The following is a 13,414-nucleotide window of genomic DNA, read 5'->3' as shown; positions in this document are numbered from 1 at the left end:
CATGTCGAATTTTAGGGTTGCAATAGAGGCCATAGAAATCACATTGTGTATACCACCACGCACCCTGAGTCTTGAGGAAAAACTCTAAATTGTATTGTATAAAATATGGAAACCCAACAAACAAACTGATGTGAAGGTTTATCTTAAAGCCCAAACTAAATAAATATTATACTTTTTGTTAAATCGGCTACGAAAAACCGTGAATGTGAAGTTATTCTGCAATTTTGAAAAAATTGTAGATTTACCTCAATGCTGCACTGAATATGCCAGCAACAAACACTCCTGGTAATCCAGGGATGTCACCAAGAACGTCCATGACCAACAAAGGCAATAACTGATCCTTTGCCTTCGCCAACTAAAATTGCACAACAAGAAGAATTACTACTATTGGCGATAGGGCGTTTTTTGAACCCGCACGGTACCATCAACTTGTCTATACCCGCTTAAAGCAGTAATTCGTTTCGGTTTGAAGGGTGGAGTAGTCGGGAAACTATAAAGTTGAGACTTAGAACTCTTTTCTTAAAGTGGTAAACGGCATTTACTTTGTTAATGTCTATTGGCTCGTATAAATATAATACTTACCCTGTTTGGTTTAGTAGACCTCTAATTAATTGTATAATAGAAAAAAATAAGTATCATAAAATGTACAAAAAATTTGGAAATCCACGTGATTATGATGTGTTTTCAATGTTACGTCATCGTTGCAAAATGTTGACCAAAGAGTGCTATAAAAGATACATTGCAAGTACAGAAGAATCTTTACAGAAGGACACTAATGCATTTTGGAGATTTATTAACAACAGGAAAGGTCACGTTTCTATACCAAACGTGGTTACTTATGCGACTCCGCATCGAACGGTCAGTCAATAAGTGAACTGTTTTCACGGTATTTCGGCTCTGTTTTTGTTAATGATCACAATCAAGATGATTTTCTCAATCATAGCTGCACGGAAATCGATAACCATATTTCTTCCATACTAACGCAAGTTTCAATAAGTGAAAGTGACGTACAACGGAAAATTAAACAGTTAGATGGAAAGAAGGGTCCGGGTCCCGATAAACTTCCTCCTTCTTTTATTAAGACATGTGGAAAGGAACTTTCTGTTCCGCTTAACATTATTTTTAATAGTTCTCTTAGATCTGGTACTTTTCCAAGTTATTGGAAAACTGCGCACATTATTCCTATACACAAAAGTGGTGATAAATCTTGCTGTGAAAATTATAGACCCATTAGTATATTGTCGTGTTTTGCTAAACTGTTTGAGTCGTTAGCATATGTTTATCTTTACAACCATATGAAACCATTGATCTCTAGCCGGCAGCATGGTTTTGTTAAGAACCGATCTACGATTTCCAATCTCCTTGAGTATAAGCATTACCTGTGTCAAGCTTTTGCCACTAGAGGACAGGTTGATTCTATCTATACGGATCTCTCTAAGGCTTTTGATAAAGTTTGTCATCGATTACTTTGTCGCAAGTTGTTTTCATACGGTGTTCATGGAAATTTGTATCGATGGATTTGTTCGTATCTGGAAAATCGAAGTCAACTGGTGGCATTGAAGGGTTTTGTTTCTGCTCCGGTGCAGGTTGGTTCTGGTGTTCCCCAGGGATCCCACTTAGGACCCCTCCTTTTTATTGTTTTTATTGATGATTTGATTGAGAAATTATCTTGCAGTTGTCTTTTGTATGCCGACGATCTAAAGGTCTATAATGTTATCTCCCAGACGTCCGATTGTCTCGCCTTACAAAAAGATTTGGACATTGTATCGGAATGGTGCAAGGTCAATCACATGCATTTGAACATAAATAAATGTTCCATAATTACGTTCACTAATAAAAAACATAAAATTATTCATACATACACAATTGAGGGCGAGACACTAAAAAGACTATTCATAGTTAAAGATTTGGGTATCTACTTCGATGAAAAACTTTCATTTAGGGAACACTATCAACAGATTACTTCTAGGGCAAATAAGTTATTGGGGTTTGTATTGAGATCATCAAAAGATTTTAAGAGTGTAGTAATCCTCGGAGTGTTTTGTATCTGTACTTCAGTTTAGTGAGAAGTGTATTGGAATACGGCAGTCCAATATGGTCCCCTAATTACAGAGTGCACATTAACAGTATTGAGCGTGTGCAAAGGAAGTGTCTAAGATTATTAAGTTATCGTATACAACCAGGCCGCTCTGAACTTAAATACGAGCAAAGACTATTAAACTATAACATGCAGTCACTAGAAGATCGACGTACATGCACTGATCTGATATACTTATATAAGATAATTCACTCTCTGTTGGATTCGCCTGAACTGTTATCTCAGATTTCACTAAACATTAAATTTAGTGCTCGGAGGGTCAACCAAAACAATTTGTTTGCATTGCTAATTTACAAAAACAATATATCTTACTATAATCCCATTACCCGAATGTGTCGTACCTATAACGAACTGGCAAGGTCGTCACCTGAGTTAGATATTTTTACTTGTAGGTTAGTTACGTTTAGAAAAATGTTCAAGGGCATCCTCCACTTTACTAATAGGTAGGTTAATGTAATTGTTTAATGTATTATATTGTGAATATATTTTTTTCCTTACATTATTCGTTAGACTAGTTTTTGTTATTGTGTTGTTTTGTCATAATTGTAAGGAACATTGTTGTACAAATTCAGCACTATAAATGTTCTTGTTTTGTCGTGCGCACATAACTTATGTTGCAAGCCAGATTTTGTTTCTTTTTATTTGTGTTTTTTATGTATCTTTAGCTTGTGATGTGTATTGTGAGCCTAATAAAATAAATAAATAAATAACCACCTAACCGTAAAAAGTTTCGAGATGAAGCACGTTGGACTGATCCGTTTTTCTGAACGCGACATACAAGGTGTATGAAATGATAAAATAAAAACACGGAAACCAATTTGCAATGAGATGACTCCGAACAAGACAATACTAACTAAAGGAATCACGTTAAAAAGCACTAATTAAATTTTATTAAATATACCAAGCAATGTACAGATAGTTTCTATGTTCCCGAGGAAGAACAGAGAATGTTTGCAAGGTGCTTTCGCATTACTAATCATTTACAGAAAATGTGAATTCATTAGAATGCTAAAGCTAGTAAATTATTATTGTCCGTTAACGCTAAAAAAAAATTTATTCACGTTTGAGCGTTGTAAACGTTCTCTTTACGCCATTGATCACTCGAAAGCTTTTATTTATAATGAAAACTAACAAAAGCATTAAAATTAGAAGGAACCAAATCAATTGAATATCTTTATCTTTAAAGAATCTTAATAGGTTACAAATTTAAATGAATCACCTTAGTTTGAAGAGGATCACAATCGTGAAATCTTGCGTAGATTAACAAACCGCAGTAAAGACAGAAGCAGTACAGTAGTGATATACCGATGCAAAACAAGAAGACTGCCCTGTAACAAATTGAAAATCAGAGACTTATTAAACAGTGAAGTTAATTTTTTTACAGGTAACTATGTAACGTGAGGCAGACTTCGAACCCATGTCTCGAATGGGTGACGTCATTCACATTATCTATACCTAAGCTCCAATAGTGCTTACTACTGCTTAACGTACGGTGGACCGTGAGCTAGACTACGAACCAAATGCAACAAAAAACAAAAACTTTTCATCTACTTTATTTTCTATGCAATTTCGTATTTATTGGTAATGGGATTGGAGATTTGTGTTAAAAAATTGTAATTCTAATAAACGGACGGTTTCCGAGTTATAATTAGATCGACCCATATCTTCCCGCAGGTCTCGTAAAAGGCGTTTAAGGAACTTTGTTGGACCGCCGGTCCCATATATGGGTATTATACCACATAAGGTATACTCGTAAAAGCAAGAAGAATGTTTTTGAAATTAATTGCAAGCTGTTAAATATCAAATTGAGATATTAGTGAATTTTTTTTTATTACTACATGTTATTATTTTTTGTATAATTTGTAACCAAAATAAAACGTACCATTTAGCACCACGCAGTGTAGGCAGAGAGAGGTATCTTTGTACCATAGTCTGATTAACAGCATTTGCTTGGAGCCAATAAATGACCCCTCCCATGATTAAAGACCATATTGTATGTCGCGTTAGGGGATTGGGATCCCAGCTGTTATGGAATACAACAACAAAATTTTAATTAAAAATCTGGTTAGTCAATTCATAGATTTACAACATAAAGCTTAAAGGAAAACATAAAGTATGCAAATGTAGGAACGGGCGTAAATAGAATACCGTACGATCTCAAAGTAAGAAAGGACGCATTCACTGTGATGTTCATAGGCTTGGGTAAATAAACAAAAATTCGACTAAAAATTTAACAATCTAAGCCTTAATTGTTATTACTTACGAATTAAAATTCCCTAACAATACACAAACGATTTGTATCAAACATTAGACCACAAGAAATAGCTCGCTTATCGGTGTAGCCAAAGTTAAGTCCTAGCTAATAATAAGAACATCCTTTGCTGGAAAATGCATTAAAAATCATATATACATACACGCTAAGCAACCAGTTTTAGTACCCGTTTTTGTAAGCTACCCACGATACCCTACAAATTGCCCTTGTCTGATTGTGACTATACTGAGACCTTAGAACTATATCTCAAGGTGTGTGGCGCATTTACGTTCTAGATGTCTATGGGCTCCAGTAACCGCTTAACACCAGGTGGGCTGTGAGCTCGTCCACACAGCTAAGCAATAAAAAAAAAAAAAAAATGAGAGTATATAATATATAAAACACGGGTGGTTTGTATAAGGATAAAGTTACATTGTACAGCGCACAGAAATCAGTAGACAACGGCTTAGATTTACATTGCGGATGTTAATGAGCATCGGTGAACATCCGGTGGGTCGTATGCGCGTATATCTATTATCTATATATATAAAAGAAAGTCGTGTTAGTTACACTATTTATAACTCAAGAACGGCTGAACTGATTTGGCTGAAAATAAATTGGTAGGTAGCTTAGAACCAGGAGAAGGACATAGGATACTTTTTATCACGCTCCCGTGGGACGCGACATAAAACGTGGTATAAAAAAACGCAACTGATATGGAATAATAAAATGCAACTGACAGCTAGACGTAATGTAGTCTATGGCTAATTATAGTAGAATTTTGAAGTTGACCGGTTGATGTGTTTGTTTCAAATTTCTATTTATTGTGCCGAAATAGGTAATCATTAAGAAAGCCATGCCGCTACCAGCACTATCAAAATAAATCTTTCCCGACGAACCCGTAATGCAACTAGGATTCGAAACATTGCGAGTGAAAGGACTGAAGAAGAGCAAGAAAATACAATAATAATAATACCAGCTAAAATACATGGCCAATAAAGTATCATTAAAATACTTGCTATTTTAATTTATATTAATTATCCAAATAAGAAATTGACCATGATAAAATAAAAAGTCTGCTCATTTATTGCCTCTAAGGCAGAACAAAGTTTGCCGGGTCACCTAGTTTATAATAAAAAATAAATTTTCTTCCACGTTTCGAACATGACATTAATGTGATTATTACTGAATTATTAATTATTAATGTGATTATGCCTAAGCGTTGTAGTGTTTTGTTGCATCGTAACTTTTGTTTTTTTTTTTCGTCTTTTTAAATATCATTCTTGTAACTCTTCTGCATAGTATTAAGGTGCATTAGAGAAGATTTTATTCAACAAATATATTTCACTGATAGTAACAAAATAATTGTAAAGTTTGCATTATAAGTAATAAAATTGTTATGCAAAGTATATTTAATTTATTATTATTATTTTTTTAAATATATTTTATTATTTAATAACTGTTTCAGGGTAAATAATCAGTAAGCGACACGGGAAATCTTAAACTATCTAAACCAGTCTTTCTCAAAGTGGGCGATAACGCCCCCTTGGGGGCGTTTGAAACCTAGAGGGGGGCGTTAAGGGGCCCAGGAAAAAATGGGGGGCGTTGATGTGGGTTAGGGGGCGCTGTAAAATTTGTAATTTCATTTACTTTATAGTATTTTAAATTTCACTAAAATTAAAACTCACCTATTACACAATAACGAATAATTAGTTTATATTTCTACCCTGTATGATGTTACAAAAACTTAAAATAATTAAGATAGATTTCGTAGGATAGCCCACACACCGTACGCAATCAAGTTGTAACAAGTTTCTGCGGAACATGATCGATGATAGTTAAAAAATTAGACCAATTTTACCTTAATTACATTGCACCAGAAATTATTTTAAACATTAGAAAAAAAGCTACCATGCAGAGTTTTGAAATATTACACATACGTAAACTAACACAAATTGAGGTTTTCTTTACTTTCGTTCTTGTTTTTAACATAAGGGCATTTTACAGCATTTTCCTACCATTTTATAAAAAATTACTGATGTAAGAATCATAATTTTTATATAAAATGGAAATGCGTATATAATTATTGTTCAAAAACTTGTCTTGATTATTATTTTTTACAATTTATCCATTACCGTCCAATGTCAAATAGTATAGTAAGCCTAAACAGCTCACTTATTGTAAACATTGTTTACTATTTTATTTCTATATAATAATAGGTTAAGAAAAAGTTTCTTCGCATTTTTTAAGAAAATTCACAACATTTTTTAATATAGTTTATTCACATTTAACTAAAGTATGTCGGTACCATTTTGTTCGATAACTTTTTGCCATCTTGTAGGTAGGGACATGATCCCATCGCTATAGAAATTTTGGGGCTTCTGATCAAAATACCGCGACAATTGGTTTTGACAGTCCTCTCGTGATGTTAACCTGACATTGCCTAAAGAATTCTAAAGAGACCGAAACAGGTAGAAATCTGAAGGTGCAAGGTCAGGACTGTACGGCGGATGCATTAACACCTCCCAGCCAAGCTCTCTTAATTTTTGCTGAGTGGCTAAAGATGTGTGAGGTCTAGCGTTATCGTGATGAAAAACCACACCCCTTCTGTTGATTAATTCCGGCCGCTTTCTCTCAACTTCTTGCTTTAATCTCATCAGTTGTTCACAGTAGAGTTCAGAATCGATTTTCCTGCCTGGTGGTAACAGCTCATAACGTATAATGCCCTTCCAATCCCACCACACACACAGCATCACCTTGTTGCGAGTTAACCCGGGTTTCGCCAGAGTCTGTGAAGCCTGACCGGCCTTTGACCACAACCTTTCTCGTACTTCTTGTCGTACGTGATCCACTTTTCATCACCAGTTATCAGCTTCTTCAAAAATGGTTCGGTTTCATTACGTCGTAATAAAGAATCACAAATGAGTACACGGTTCATTAGGTTTCTTTTAGTGAGCTTTTTTGTGTACCCAGTTTTTTTCAAATGCGCCATAACTATTTTGTGGTCAATTCTCAGTTCTTCAGTTACGTCGTAACTAATGATATGCCGATCTTGCCCCACTTTTTCAAAAATGGCATCGATTTTATCCGTAATAGGGCGACCAGAGCGACGTGCATTTTTGACATCAAAATTTCCGGATTGAAAACGCTTAAACCAAATTTGTGCTACTCTCACAGACACTGCACTAGGTCCATAAACATCGCAATTTTTTTTCACGGCTTGCGTTGCTTTTTTACCTTTTTTGTAGTAAAATTTTAAAATGTATTAATTATCTTCATTAGATTCATTCATCTTGACTATTCTTGACGGTACGAAAAATAAATAAAAATCTCACATCTTCCATCTTTTAATTTGGAATTATCTTCTTTCGAATTTAAACTTTTAATGATACCAAAACTAGCCAGATACAAATAGTATAGCCAAAGAGATTTTATTACAAGTTCATACATTTTAAGCTATTGCATAGCTTTTATCGCGGGCCTTGAGCGCGGCGACCGAATCATGAAATTCCGTAACGAAAAAAACCTAACATCCCTCACTCCGCCTACCATGTAGCTCGCGTTCAACACATTCACACGTTGCGCTTGTGTAGTGTTTGTGAATAAGCGCGTGGCGTGACGTCACACTGCATGCGCATCATGAAAAGTCTGCCCATCTCTCTCTCGCGCGGTTTAGCTTATGAGTGTGAAGGGGACAGTTAAGGTTTTGCCTTTGTTAAGGTTTAATATAGCGTGGTCTTGTTTTATTATTGTTTTAATATTAAATTATCATTATCTAATTATAATGTCATAAGTTGATAAAAAATGCTATACAATAGCTTTACCGCCGCAGTTCCCGAGTGCCACACTTTTTTTTTTGTCAGGAGGAAATCACCTGACTTCCGCCCTTCACTGGGTTAGAGGGCAGGGCATGTCGGAGTCGAACTGACTAAAACCTCCTATCGCTCAACAACCAGCATCCAAACTTCGCATGAGACAGAGCTCATGAAAACGCAAAGGGGGGAAAGTGAAGCGTTTAGTGCGAAGCACATCTCTCCCATCACCCTCCCCCTTGGGACGCCGGACTGGCGGTCGTTGGCACCACGACCACCAGCCCTCTCGGTCGGCAGGCTGTCCGAAGCCCGCCTAGATGGTGCCGGTTAGAATGGTCTATCCTACGGAATACCCCGCTGGGTCAGAACCAGCGTGGGTTGAGGATAGCCGGCCTTCCATCACCCGGATGCTCATGCGTAAAACGTGTGCAGAGCAGCTTGCACGTCGTCTTCTTAGGCCCCCTTCGCCGGTCCCCAGGCTGACATGTGAGGGAGACCCGAAACACTTAGAGGGCCAGGGCTTGGGCGAGATCCGCCTCCGACCAGCTCGACGGCGGCGGGCCTCTGCATCTCTCACGCGCCCCGCCGCCTCCTTTTGAGAGATGGTGCACTTGCAGAAGTCAAGCATCGCGTTCCACGACTCGTCGTCACCTAGCATCGATGCCAGAACACTCGGCAACGACCAGTCGTTTCCTATTTTTGCGACGAGGACACGCCGCCACCCCTCCCATGCGGGGCAGGCGACGAGCGTATTCTCTGCCGTATCCAAGTCGCAACCACAATGGTGGCACTCTGCCGTCGGCTCGGCTCCGATCCGGTGCAGGAACTCACCGAAGCAACCATGCCCAGTGAGTACCTGCGTGAGCCGGAAAGTGAGGCGTCCTCTGTCACGATTCACCCAATTCACAAGAACCGGGCGAATCGCCTCGACGGTCCTACGACCAGCCGAAGGATCGGCCAGCCGCCTGGACTATGACTCCAGCACGGACCGCCGAGATCGGGCCCTCCGCGCTCTGACCACACTGGGGCTGGGACGCGCCACGCCCCGGGCACGAAGGTTAGCCCGCCACTGATAGTCAGTGGCGAGCGCCTACGCCTCCAGGACCCAAGGCGGCGTCCCAGCCAGTACACACGCCGCCTCGAAAGAGATGGTGCGATAACCGCGGATGATCCTGACCACGATGGTGCGTTGCGGCCGTTGCAGCAACATCGGTACCCCCACGGCTAGTGACCCCACACGGGCGCCTCGTATAAGGCCATTGACCGCACCACCCCCGTATAGAGACGGCGCGTCACCTGGTCAGGCCTCCCGATGTTGGGAAGAAGCCGGCTTAACGCGCCGGCCACCCCCAACAAACGAGGGACCAGGTTCTGAAAGTGAACACGGAAGGTCCAACGACTGTCCAGAATGAGGCCGAGGTACTTCAACTGCACCCCGACCCGATACGGACGCCTCCAATCACGATATGGGCATCGACAGGTGGTACTCTCCGGGGCCTGTGGAACCACATGGCCTCGGCCATAGATTTACTGAGTGTCACGTCGAGGCCCAATCTCCTGATTTTGCCGACGACAAGCGCCACCCCAGCGGTGGCAAGACGAGCAAACTCAGCAAAACTCCAACCCCCCCGGGACACGACCAGCGTGTCGTCTGCGTAACAGATTACGCTTAGGCCCGGGAAGAGGGCACCTCTCAGTACCCAGTCATACCCGATATTCCACAAAAGGGGGCCGAGCACCGACCCCTGTGGGACACCGCGCACGACCGGGAACCTGTGCACGATCCCACCGTGTCCAGTACACGTGACCGATCTGTCCTCCAAGTAGGAAGCCACCAGTCGGCGATGGTAGGGGGCACTCCGTGTCTTACCAGGGGCATTTTTTTAAATAAAAGAACACTTATTGCGGCATAACTATAATAGTTAGACATATGCTATTGCGACACTTTTTGTAAATAATAATGTTTTTTACAAAGTCGTAGTACATTATTTTATTCTATGATCAATAGTTTTCGTAGGGCACGCGACGTAAAGAATATTTTAGATAAATTTTTTACACCTTGGGTTAAATTATTGGAGTTTTAGTAAGGATACCTAATTTTTTTCACAAAAGATTATAGCCTATGTCACTCGGGCATAGTGAAGCTTCCAAACAGTGAAAGAATTTTTCAAATCGGTCAAGTAGTTTCGGAGCCTATTGAATACAAACAAACAAACAAATCTTTCCTCTTTATAATATTAGTATAGATATTAATTATTACAAATAATAAAAATGATGACTTAGGCGGCGGTTTTTATTTGAACCAGTTCTAAATTATAAACTAAAATTCTATGAAAAATTACCCATATTTATCTATAATACGAAATCATATTAATTTATTTTTCGTAGTTTCCTTCCTTCTTGCGTCGATAATCCTCAGTGCTGAGGGTCGTGGCCTCCTCTAATAATTTTCTCCTGCATCATCTTGCGCCATTCCTGCCTGTCCTCGGCTGTGTAGATAGCAACGTGGACTGAGGTATTGAGAGTGAAGCGTATTTGGTCCGACCAGCGCATTGGACTTCTGCCTCTGTGCCTTCTCCCGCATACCTTGCCTGTTACCAGCAGCTTTTCCAGATTGTCACCTCTCTTTCTGGCGATATGTCCAAAGATCTCGAAACTCCTCCGCGCGCATGTAGTGTTGAGGCGCATTGGAATCTTGAGCTCGGTAAGAATGGATTCGTTGGTTCTGTGTTCTGTCCAACGAATCCCGAGCATTTTCCTCCAGCACCACATCTCAAACGCGTCGATGCGCTGGCGGTCGGCTTTCTTGAGGGTCCACGTCTCTGCGCCGTAGAGAAAAATGGAAAAGACGAGGGAGGTGACGTGCTGCTTTTTGGTATTCCTCGAGATGTTTCTGTCCGCCCAAACACGGTCCATTTGGGACATAGCTCTCTTTGCCATATTGATTTGCCTTCTGAGGTCTTTTTCGGAGGATCCATTACTAGCTATGACGGGGCCCACATAAATGAAATCCTCTACGATTTCCAGGTTTAGCTTATTCGTAGTTTAATAAGTTATTATTGTTAGTAGTCTTATTTAGTAGAAAGATATTCAACAAAAATAGTTTCGTTCTAATAAATTAGCGTATTAATAGTACAGTGAACTAGCAATTTATTTTGTAATTCTGAATTTAAACAAACATATTGATGAGAAGAATTCATTTTTACTTTGCAAATTTGTAAATACACGCTCTGTAGCAATGTACGGACATATAATAATATGAAGAAACAATAATAGCATCTACTACGTGGTACTACATTTACTAAAACTAATACAACATTTATTAATTAAATTAATGAAATTGTGGTTTTAAAGTTTTAGGGGTGTATAAAAAATGGGGGGCGCTGAAAAATAATTGATTTTCAAAGGGGGCGGTAAAAGAAATAAGTTTGATAATCACTGATCTAAACATTACATAAATGTTACTACTTAAATCCTATTGTCTTACTCGGGAGCTTCGATCCTTCCGCTGTCCATATTCCTTTGCCAAACAACGCCAATACCGCCAACATCCATAGTACCTTTTACAGCGACAATTGCCATTGCACCAAACATTGCCGTTATTTGTATAACGTCCGTCCAAACGACGGCTTGCAGACCTCCCTGTTTGAACAAATCAACTCAGTTTTGTTTTAATGCTTTGTGTGAAACGAACCGCCACCGGAGTAGAGAGTTCATCCATACTACCTGGAGCCACTGCCGTCATCCACAGTGCGTTTCCAGAGGTCTTTTTTGCCACGTACCATCCGGCTATGGAACGAGCTCCCCTCCACGGTGTTTCCCGAGCGCTATGACATGTCCTTCTTCAAACGAGGCTTGTGGAGAGTATTAAGCGGTAGGCAGCGGCTTAGCTCGGCCCCTGGCATTGCTGAAGTCCATGGGCGACGGTAACCACTCACCATCAGGTGGGCCGTATGCTCGTCTGCCTACAGAGGCAATAAAAAAATAAAAAAAAAGAATATTGGAGAAACTCGATCAAGATTTTTTGTGTTGCCATTTAGATGAGTTTAATAAAAATAGCTATATATTTGAAAATATCTCATAGCACTTGATGAAAAACACCAATGTTATGAAAACGCTGTTTCGTCTAATTTGTTGACTAACATTTATAATTAACAACTACGTATATAATAGTGTATTTCTTTATTCTTTATTGTACACACAGTTAATAAGTACTAACACACAGTTAACGGCCGTCTGGTGTAGTGGTAAGTGACATGGTCACTACACAAGGGGGTCGCCGGTTCGAATCCCGCCAAGGGAAGATATTTGTATGACAAATACAAAAGCCTTTTCCAGGGTTATGGATGTATATTAAATATATGTATGTGTATAATAAAAATCTTACATTTATTTCCGTTATCTGGTACCCGTAACACAAGTTCTTTACGAACTTAGCACGGGACCAGTTAACGTGGCGTGATTGTTAGTAAATATTTATTTATATTTAAAAGCCACTTACAGCACTCGTGTAAAATATGCAAACTAAGCACACTATCGGAGTTATAACATGTATGCCGATTCCAGTCACTGCAAAGACAATAAAATCCAAATTGAGACACTGTAAATATTGGTCGAAAGGGAATTAATTCGTTAAAATAATTACCTTGATTAAATGCTAATGCTGGCACGTAGATAACAATGGGCAACCATCCTATCTAAATCAAAATTGAGGTATCAACAAAAAAGTCATAAAAGGTAAAATATACATATATGCGTTGCGTGCGTTTCCAGAGATATTTTTTGCCACGTACCATCCGGCTTTGGAATGAGCTCCCCTTTAGGGTGTTTCCCGAGTGCTATGACATGTCTTTCTTCAAACGAGGCTTACGGAGAGTACTTAACGATAGACAGCGGATTGTCTCTGACCCTGGCATTGCTGCCGTCCATGGGCGACGGTAACCACCCACCATCTGGTGGGCCGTATGCTCGTCTGCCTAAAAGGCAATAAAAAAGAAATAATGATCGTTACGAAAATACTAAAATTTTGGTCAAAGGAAATGGACTTACCAATGTAAAAGCAAATAAGATCGATCCAAATAGTCGAACTCGGTTATCGAATCTTATTGAAAGATACTGAAAAATAAATTAATAGAAAGTTGGTATAATGTTTTACTACATGAAAAAGTCTATAAGACTTTAAGCATTAGATTTACTTAGCGCCTGTTGTGCTCCTGCACGATTGCGCACCACATACTTATGTAGTTATGTTGT

General features: G+C 39.3%; 1 protein-coding gene across 1 annotated transcript in view; it reads right to left on the bottom strand.

The window, feature by feature from the left end:
* Positions 1 to 13,414, bottom strand: part of LOC114241334 (sodium-coupled monocarboxylate transporter 1) — a 31,206-nt gene that overhangs the window by 15,614 nt on the left and 2,178 nt on the right. The gene's annotated exons all lie outside the window — the stretch shown is intronic.

Source organism: Bombyx mandarina, chromosome 05 (assembly GCF_030267445.1).
Source record: "Bombyx mandarina strain Sakado chromosome 05, ASM3026744v2".
NCBI classification, from domain to species: Eukaryota; Metazoa; Arthropoda; class Insecta; order Lepidoptera; family Bombycidae; genus Bombyx; species Bombyx mandarina.
This window is presented reverse-complemented; position numbering and strand designations above follow the sequence as displayed.